The sequence below is a fragment of the Poecilia latipinna genome, unplaced genomic scaffold (genome assembly GCF_001443285.1).
Source record: "Poecilia latipinna isolate Pla-1442-1.1 unplaced genomic scaffold, P_latipinna-1.0 Scaffold208, whole genome shotgun sequence".
NCBI lineage: Eukaryota > Metazoa > Chordata > Actinopteri > Cyprinodontiformes > Poeciliidae > Poecilia > Poecilia latipinna.
Window position 1 is genome coordinate 6,300 of NW_015112824.1, and position 8,784 is coordinate 15,083.

The following is an 8,784-nucleotide window of genomic DNA, read 5'->3' on the forward strand; positions in this document are numbered from 1 at the left end:
CAGGCGACCCTGAGGCAAAGATGCCGAGGTGAAGGAGTGGATAACAGAGAGGCAGAGTGGCGCGCTGCGGAGAAAGGCAGTAAGGAGATCTGACATGGCTTTAATTAGGCCAAGAGTAGTCAGGGCTCTCAGGTTTGTAGCTTATGAAATGGCTAAAGACTGCAGATATTTGCAGTCTTGTCATTTATTTAATGCTTTACCTGCTGTTCAATGTAACGTCACAATTCAATTATGCTACTTAAAAGTTGCTGTGAAAATGACATATGAAATTTGACTGAGATTTGAGCTAAAACTTGAACCTTTTCTGTTGGCCCCACAGGAAAAGTTTCAAGCTGTTGTGATTTTCAGCACAGCAATCTCACAAAAATAGTTATCACAATTTCCTGGGGTTAAAATATACCCCTCAAAGTGGAAAAAAAAAAATCAACAAGGCTTTTATGCTACAGAACATTTATGCATAATTTCAAGTTTGCTTGCCTGAAACCTGTAAAGGAAGAGTCACATGGTACTTCCTGTTTAAAATCTCCAAAGTTAAAGCTTTTCTTTGTCAGCTTAAATTTAATAGCATTAATATGTGGCTATTTACAAGCCGTCGGTAATTTAGGCATTGTTAAAAAGTAATTTGATTGTAATAATCCTTTAATTACATGGTAATACTCTGCAACTTAATAGGTACTTACCTGGTAATATGTGGCAACTTACTGAGTGAGCCACTCAGTAAATATTTGGTCATTTAGGCATTGTTGAACACTAATTTTATTGTGTAAATAATGTTTTAATACACTGTACATACTTGGTAATTACATGGTAGTAAGCATTAACTTACTGCATAAGCCATTGGTAAATATTGGGTAATCTAAGCATTGTTAAACAGTAATCTGATTGTAATTAAACACTAAAACTAGCTTTCATTGTGTAGTAATACACTGGCGCTTACTACATACTTACAAAGTAATTACTTGGTAGTTACATGGTAGTTAGGAGACTGTAAAAGAAACGGTCACCAACAAAACAATCACTAAGTCCTCTCTAAGGTAAAGAGAAAACCTTAGCTGTGGTTCCAGTGAACCCCTGAAAGTGGCACTGATAACGAAATTGATAAAATCCTTTGTTCCTATGAATCCATTTTATTTTTTTATTAAGATGCCAGAAAAAGCATGTGGAGTTTCCTCTTGAGCACAGAATAATAACAGTGTTACCCCTCCCCCACCTGTTCCTGCGCATTGCCAGTCAGCTTGCTGAAAGAAGACTCTTGTGACAGTCATAATGTGGAAACTAAAAGAGCTACAGGCTGACGTCTAATTAGCTGTAAACTATACACTTAGTTTCCATGTAAGCTAAATGTTTGTGAAAACTGATCATAACAGTTTTGTGGTGTAGATTGTAGATCTTTGACCTCAAAAAATCAGAACCTGCTAAAATACAGTCTCGCAACCCTTGACCTCAGAGTTGGTTTGGTCCAACTCACTCTGTATTATATCTGATTAATTCAGAGATAAATCTCTCTTCATCTCAACATGACTGCTTACAGTCACTGATAGAAAAGGTCTGGCTCGACCTTTTAAATCTTACACAAATCCTCCTTCTCTTTTAGTCACAGTTAATCAGATAAGATACAGCAGAAAACCTTTCCTTCATTACACCAGACAGTCTCCGTTTCTGTGGTAATGAAGCCCCCTGTAGAAAAACACATCAGTTTGTTTTAAACACTGTGAAGAAATAAATAAAAAAAAAAGGCAAATAGCCAAGTTGGTAAATCCTGACAAAACCACCAAAACGTTTCACCACAGAAAACTCATCGAAACTAGATTAGCTTTTCTTCTTCTCAGCTACCAAGGTGGCTGACACGCTGCGGGTCTCTATTAATCATTAAGCTTTTATCTTTAAGAAACTGAACAAGAGAAATTTTTTGTGTATTTGATTGCCAGGTTTTTGGGAATTATCGTTTTGACGCTGAAACGCATTTTATATCTGACAAACCGTTTAGATACTTTTCCCGGTTTATTCCTGAGAAACGTGAAGTCGTTGAGTCTGACAGCTTTCTCTGTCGCTGTAATTTAAATGATATTCTCCATCTGCATGTACACAACCTGTCTGAACGCACTAATTTGGATGTGAAAATGTATTTAAAAAAAACTAATTTTCCAACCATGTCTTCGCTAGAAGCTGACAAAAAAAAAGGAAAAAAAGAGAGAGAGAGGAAAGTTGGAGAGATAATTAAAATTACATCCTTTAATCCTCTGGACACACACTCATATACCCACAGTGAGTGAGCTTTTAATTAACTATTTGGTGACAAGGGATCGGTATTGGACTAATTATTTGAACCACACATCTCGCTGCTCGTCTCTTCCGGAGAGACGCGCAGGTACTCCGCAGTTTGAGCTCGCCCCGGTAATTGCTGGGTTTTGTGAGGAGATCAGTTTTGCTCTTAAATCCCCTTGAAGCCAATGTCAAAATCATGTGGGACAGAGAGCTAAAGTTAGGCCGCTTTGCAGCAGCGGACCTGAGCACGGCATTATTTGAATGCAGCGTTAAAGCGGGACAAGGCGGCAGAATAACAGGCTTTTTCCTCCCTGTTAGAGCTAAGCGCCCCGCCTGGCTCTGTGAGCTCAACATGGGGAGTAACAGGAATAACGTCCCGTGTTCAAATACAGATGTAGTTCCAAAAAAATAATAGAATAAATTTCTGTGTGCTTTCATATACAATCTACCAATAGAAAAGATCAATTTTTGATCTGGGTTACTTTGTGTTTCCAGCAGCTTCCCACCATAAACTGTGTTTCCATTATTCAACTCTAAACTTTTGTCCCCCATCCCCACCAGAACTTAATTTCCCAGAATCTTAATCTACACTTGCATTGTTTTTTGTTTTTGTTTTGTTTTTCCTGAGCATTTTTGGTTTCTTTAGCTGTGTGTGTAAAGTACTGAGCAGGTTGCTCCTCCAGGCGCTTTCTCAGCAAACTGCAAAAAAAACCTTGTCAACTTAAAGCAAAATTAAAATAAATTAACAGAATACAGGGTTTTCATCAGAAAACGTGCTAAGTCCCCACCGTGTTTTTGTGTGAAAAAAAAAGTTAAAAGTTACAAAAAGATTGGAGATGCATGAACCCAGTTCAATGCGTCAACTACAAACTTAGCTTAATTTACCTTTACACTGTTACTGATGTATTAAAAAACCCCAACATGCTTAGCCTGGTGGGTGGGCAAGTAAAGCCTGGTGGCCCGCCAGGCTTATAAAACTCTGGGGAAACCCTGATTATGTGGCTTTACTTTATTTTAAAGTCATTTTAAACTTTATGTAAATATGTGGCAGAAAAAAAATCATGTTTTAATGTTTCATTAATTTTATATATTTTTTCTTTTGTCTATATTTTGAATGTTTATTGATTTTATCTGTACAGCACTTTGTTTTAAGGTGCTTTATAAATAAAACAGTAGTAGCATTAGCAGTAATGTTCTATTTTGAAACAGGTTTGTTTCATATTTAAAATTTATATCCATTTCTGCTGCATCCAGTTGTGTTTATTTTTCTTTTAGACATAAACTATAGACATCCATTTTTTTTAACCACTAAATGAAGGAATAAGAGGAGAATACTATTTTAGTTTCTAGCGTTCCTGCTCTGAGTTGTCATTTATTATCTCCACTGCCTGGATTTATCCAATCGGAGCCTCATGTTGGATTTTTCCTGCACAGGTTACCATCGTTCATCTGGAAGCCAGTTTGTTAACCACAACTGATGCAGTTAGCAGCTTCTAATTTCTTCAGCAACCACGTTGAAAGGCGTCCTGGGGTCGTAGAAAATATGTGTAAGCTGAATCGTTAGGATTCATCAAGCTGAGAAAACGTATAAAGAGATTGCAGAAACGACTGAAATAGGTTTGAGGAACGTCCAACGCATTGGGACATTTCTTGCCGGGAGAAAATCTTGAATGATCGTCTTCGGTGATCACTTAAACATTTGTCAAAAATCAAATTGAAGAAAAACACCTGCAGAATCAGAACTGTGTTTAATAATTAACTAAGGGGATTTTTTTGTTTGTTTTATTCTCTAGAGAACGCACAACCAACTCCAGCATGTTTCATAACAAGCAAAGGTTAAAAGCTCAAAAGGATAAAGTACCCCTTGGAAATGCTTCTTAAGTGCCCCTTACCTGCACTTTGTTTGGGTTTTGTGTTGTACTTTAAACAGCCAGCTGTCTCCAGGTGGAATAAGCAGACGGGGGTTTTTTTCAGCTCCTGACATGCACATCACCACAGAGTCTGAGATAGACGAAAAATATTCAGACACCAGACAATTTTTTTTTCACCACTTCCACCCTCTTTCAGGAAAGGTCCAAAATTTCTTTCTTGAAGTTTTGGTATTTTCATAATAATTTCATATTACCATAAAATGTTGATATTCATGGTAAGATCAAAATTTCCTGGTGGAAATTTACCCTTTTCTAGGGTAAAATGTTTCCCTTTTTTGGGTCAATTTTACCTCAGGGTGGAAAACTGACCGCTTACTGAAGGTATCTGAAATGGAAACCAACACTGGAGCATCAAAACGAGCTTAGAAATGTTTCACCAAACTATACGTTCAAACACAAGCTGCATTTCCATATCAGATACGCACAAAACATTATCAATATCCCACTAATGTTAAAAGAACACAATTTCACAATTGTGATGTTTTTATTAAATAAGAAACACAATTAACTCATACGTATGGAAAGAATAAGTTTGTTAATGTTTGAAGTTGTTAAAAAAAACATGATACGTCATGATCCACCAACTATTTCCTGTCTTCTTCTTCGTGGTTTGCGTCGGTGGAAACATCCGGCGGTTGATCACATGACTCGTTTGATGCAAAAAAAAAAAAAAAGTGTTTCCATTGCAGTTTTGCTAAATAAACCAATTTGGATACAGATTTTTATTTTTTTAAATCACCTCATCCAAGCGGCAAAACTTTTGATCAAAAAAACGAAAGCCTTTTCGAAATTTCTGTTGAGCAAATTTATTTTCGGAATGTCGGATTACACTGGAAATGCAGCCACTGTGTGAACGTCATTAATCGTCCTTTCCGAATATTTTCCAACAAGTTCTAGTTTCCCTGGTGGAAACAAAGTAAATGGCGCGAGGACACTCGAACGTTGAAACAAATTTAATTTTGGTCTAATAAATATCAAATATGTGTTTTATCAGCCTATGTGTTTAAGTGTGTGTGTTTTTTCCTCCATGTCTGACTGTGAATATAGATAAATTTGTCCGTGTAGGTGGATGCAAGCAAGCGTTTGCGTGCTCATGTTAATCTTTGTGTGTGTGTGTGCGTGTGTGTGTGTTAACTGTAAGGTGGATGCAGTCCGACTCTAAATCTCACATCTTGAGTGACTTAATGGGTTGATGAGTCACTAGAAAACGAGCTCGGCCACTTTTTGTCTTTCAGTACAAACCCCTCCTGCCCATCCGGCCGACACATTTCACTCCCAGGTTTGTTTTTTGCTGTTGTTTGCTACCATTCTTCCATCCTCACAATGCTTAACAATATATACTGTACACTTGTGCATACAACTCAGTGTGCACCTGCTTCAGCCTATATCAGTGTGTGTGTGTGTGTGTGTTTACTAAGTAATGGCATAGTGCTCTACTCTGCAGAAATGATTCGGTGACTAATGTAGTAGCTGCTGATGTCATACGTTTGCCTCTCCTCGACGCTGTACTCTCTCATTTCCTGGACATTCATCATTTATCAGCCATTCACGTTCAACGCGCGCGAGCGGCGGTGGCGGCGCACACAGGGGCGTGTGCCCGCTCTCTATGCGGCAGCTCGAAGTTGCAGGCAGCACAACGCACAGGATACAGGCTATTGATATAACGTGGCAGGTTGCTTTTATTTAGAGAACTGTGAGTAATGAGGAGAAACGGAAGACGGGAAGCTGGGAGGGGTGGAGGAGAGAGACAGGAGAGGGAAGAAGCAGGATAGATGTGTGTTTTAGGTCACTCAGGAACTTGACTCAGAAGTTGTGAAATGGAATTTAGAAAAAGCAGCGGCGACGTAGCGTACGGTGTGTGTGCGTGTGTGTCCTAGTTCTCATCTAGATTGTTGGGAGAAATTGGACACATTTAGAACGGCAGACAAACACACTTTAATGTGATTAAAGTCCTAATTCATACATACAGACCAGGGTTTCTCCCAGTGTATTATAAGCCTGGCGGTCCACCAGGCTTTACTTGTGCCCCCACCAGGCTTAGCTTGTTTATTTAAGTTTTTTTTAAAATGTTTCTTTTTTTAAAGACCTTATAGTTGCTGTTCTGATATTAATCTTCCAATAACACATAATTATCAAGTGGTATTTTCAAATTTCCTGTCAACTTTAAAAAAAAATTTAACTCAAAAACACGACAGGCCGCCAGATGAATCACTGCCCCAACTACCACTTTCCCAGAAAGGGGAAACCTTGCAAAGCTGGGCGATAAATTGGTTTTATTGATAAATCGAGATATATTTTTGGCAAATTCTGTCCCAAAAACAATTTATTAAATAACAAAAGAAAAAAAATTCTTTTCCAGTAACACATTCCTTATGTTTCCACAGTTCAGAGTGACGTTAGTCCACCCAAGAACCTCCACCTTGTCTCACAAGCCCATTTTACCTCGGTGCTTGTACGTAGCAACAAACAGAGCAAGACAAGACTACTACGAAGCTTTTGAACATTTCGTCGACGACAACCTCGTCGATCAGGAATTTTTTTTTTTCCGCCTGAAATTCTGCTGGAGTTTGAATAAGTGACTTTATTCTAACGGGACACCAACCAGTGGGAGAACTGTCTCTGCCTACGCAGTCGATCCGTTTCGTCTTCGCGGCGCTTCGTCACCAGTTGGCCTGCAGGGCGAAAACATTCTGCCTCTGAAATATTCACGATGCCATTTAAAGCAAACCACTTGGTATTTTCATGCTGGAACCAACAGTTTAGCTGGTGGCTCTTGCTCTTTTTTGTCTCACACACACACACACACACACACACACACACACACACACACACACACACACACACACACACAGCGCAGCATATGCACACATACTGCGGCTGCTTCAGCAGAACTAAAATGGAGATGGTACATGTAGTCCTGCGTGTGTGTGTGTTTGTGTGTGTGTGTGTGTGTGTGTGTGTGTGCCTCTCCTTGTCTGCTGACAGTAACCTACTTTTATGGAGCCCGCTCACTCAGAATGATAAAAATACTGCAACTCTCTTCTTCTTCTTCTTCTCCTTTTCCTCCTCACTACCTCTTCCACTCTACTTCCAGACTCTTTTTCCCCTCTTTCTGCCATTTCTTATCTTTCCTTCTGCCTTAATTTGACTTCTCTAACCTTTTTCTCTTTGTTGTTCTGTTCATCTTTTCATCAGTCTCTCTTCATTGCTCCTTCATCAATTACCTGTTTTGCTTCCCTCCTGCTCCTCCTCTCTTTGCTTTATGAGGTTCTCCTCTTGCGCCCCCTTTTCCCTCTTGTTTTGTCGTCTCCCTTCCTCTCGTCCTGGTGAGGAGGTGCTGATGCTGCAGCCATCTGCCGAGCCGAGTTAAGGATGCATGATGGCAGGAGGGGAAGGAAGGAAAGGGAGAAGCAGAAACGAACCAGAACCACAGCTCCAGATTGATAGAGAGGAGGAGGAGAGAGGCCTTTTGCTCAGAGGCGATAGGCTGGGATAAAGACGGAGGGAGAATCGTGGAGCAATGCGCAGATTGGTGATTCTCAGAGATGCTAGAGATGTTTTTATTTCAGTAGAGGTGCAGTAGATAGGCTTAAATTGTGAGTTGCTTTGAATTTGATGTCCGTCAAAGCCGTCTTTTGACAGATTGATTTTCTGCTCATTTCGGCGGATGATAGGATGAAGTGAATTTTACATTTTGCAGTGCTTAACTTCTTAAAACTGATGAATGAAGTAAAAAAAATAAATTAAATAAAACATGATCCAAGATAAATTTCACAAAGAAAAAAAAATGTTGCCCAGTAATATTTGATTTATGGAAGATTGTATTTATATTTGTTAATTGATATGGTCAAAAGGGAGTTTTATATCTGACCTGCAAAATAAGTTGCTCAATGAAAATTAATAGGAAAGTGGTCGTTGTTCACACGTATCGGATCACAAAGTTCTTTCTGGTCTTCTTTCTGTTGCTCTGTTTTTTCTTTTTAATCACGGGGATTTGATGTGAGTTGATTTTTGAGATTTCTTTTCTTATTCTTTGGAACTGATATGAATATTTAAGTTAAATGTCAAAGGTTTTTCTTTTTTCCTTTCTCTTTGTTTCTTTTTCTTTAATCTGTTCTTTTTCTTTCTGTCTTTCATTCTTTCTTTCTTTTCTTACAATTAAAATTTCAATAAAACAAAGAGCAAATGGAAAACATGAATAAAATCTAATTCAGTTCAACTTAAATTGGAACAATCTCCAGTTCAGCTTTTAATCAAACAAATTAAGTTAGAATTCATATTGTGAATTGTGAGCCTGAGCAAAATAAACAGCTTCACCATTTAAAATCTTGTCTAGCTAAGAAAACGCATTTTGGGTTTTGTAAAACTCATGCTGCGTCTCAGGGTACAATTATAATATTATTTGGGTTTAATCTGACTTTTGTTTGAATTGGTGAGAATCAACTGAGCTCAGACTCCTTTTAAAACAGTGAAGTAGCCTTTTAGTTTTCTGCTGATTTGGAAATTTGAGTCATATAGCAACATTAGCGTCGTTAGCTAGCTAGCTGAGTTGCATGCCTGTCTTCTCCCATTTTAACTAAATAATGTG

The 8,784-nt window shown here is 38.5% G+C and overlaps 2 long non-coding RNA genes across 2 annotated transcripts; both read right to left on the bottom strand.

The window, feature by feature from the left end:
• Positions 1–288: 288 nt before the first annotated feature.
• Positions 289–3,293, bottom strand: LOC106946809 (uncharacterized). The gene is made up of 4 exons (XR_001424832.1): positions 3,187–3,293; positions 2,101–2,103; positions 1,789–1,794; positions 289–299 (listed from the first exon to the last, which is right to left on the bottom strand). It is a non-coding gene; the product is annotated as an uncharacterized LOC106946809 (long non-coding RNA).
• A 736-nt stretch (positions 3,294–4,029) lies between these two features.
• Positions 4,030–8,192, bottom strand: LOC106946810 (uncharacterized). Its single transcript, XR_001424833.1, has 2 exons — positions 7,421–8,192; positions 4,030–4,266 (listed from the first exon to the last, which is right to left on the bottom strand). It is a non-coding gene; the product is annotated as an uncharacterized LOC106946810 (long non-coding RNA).
• Between the last annotated feature and the right edge of the window lie 592 nt (positions 8,193–8,784).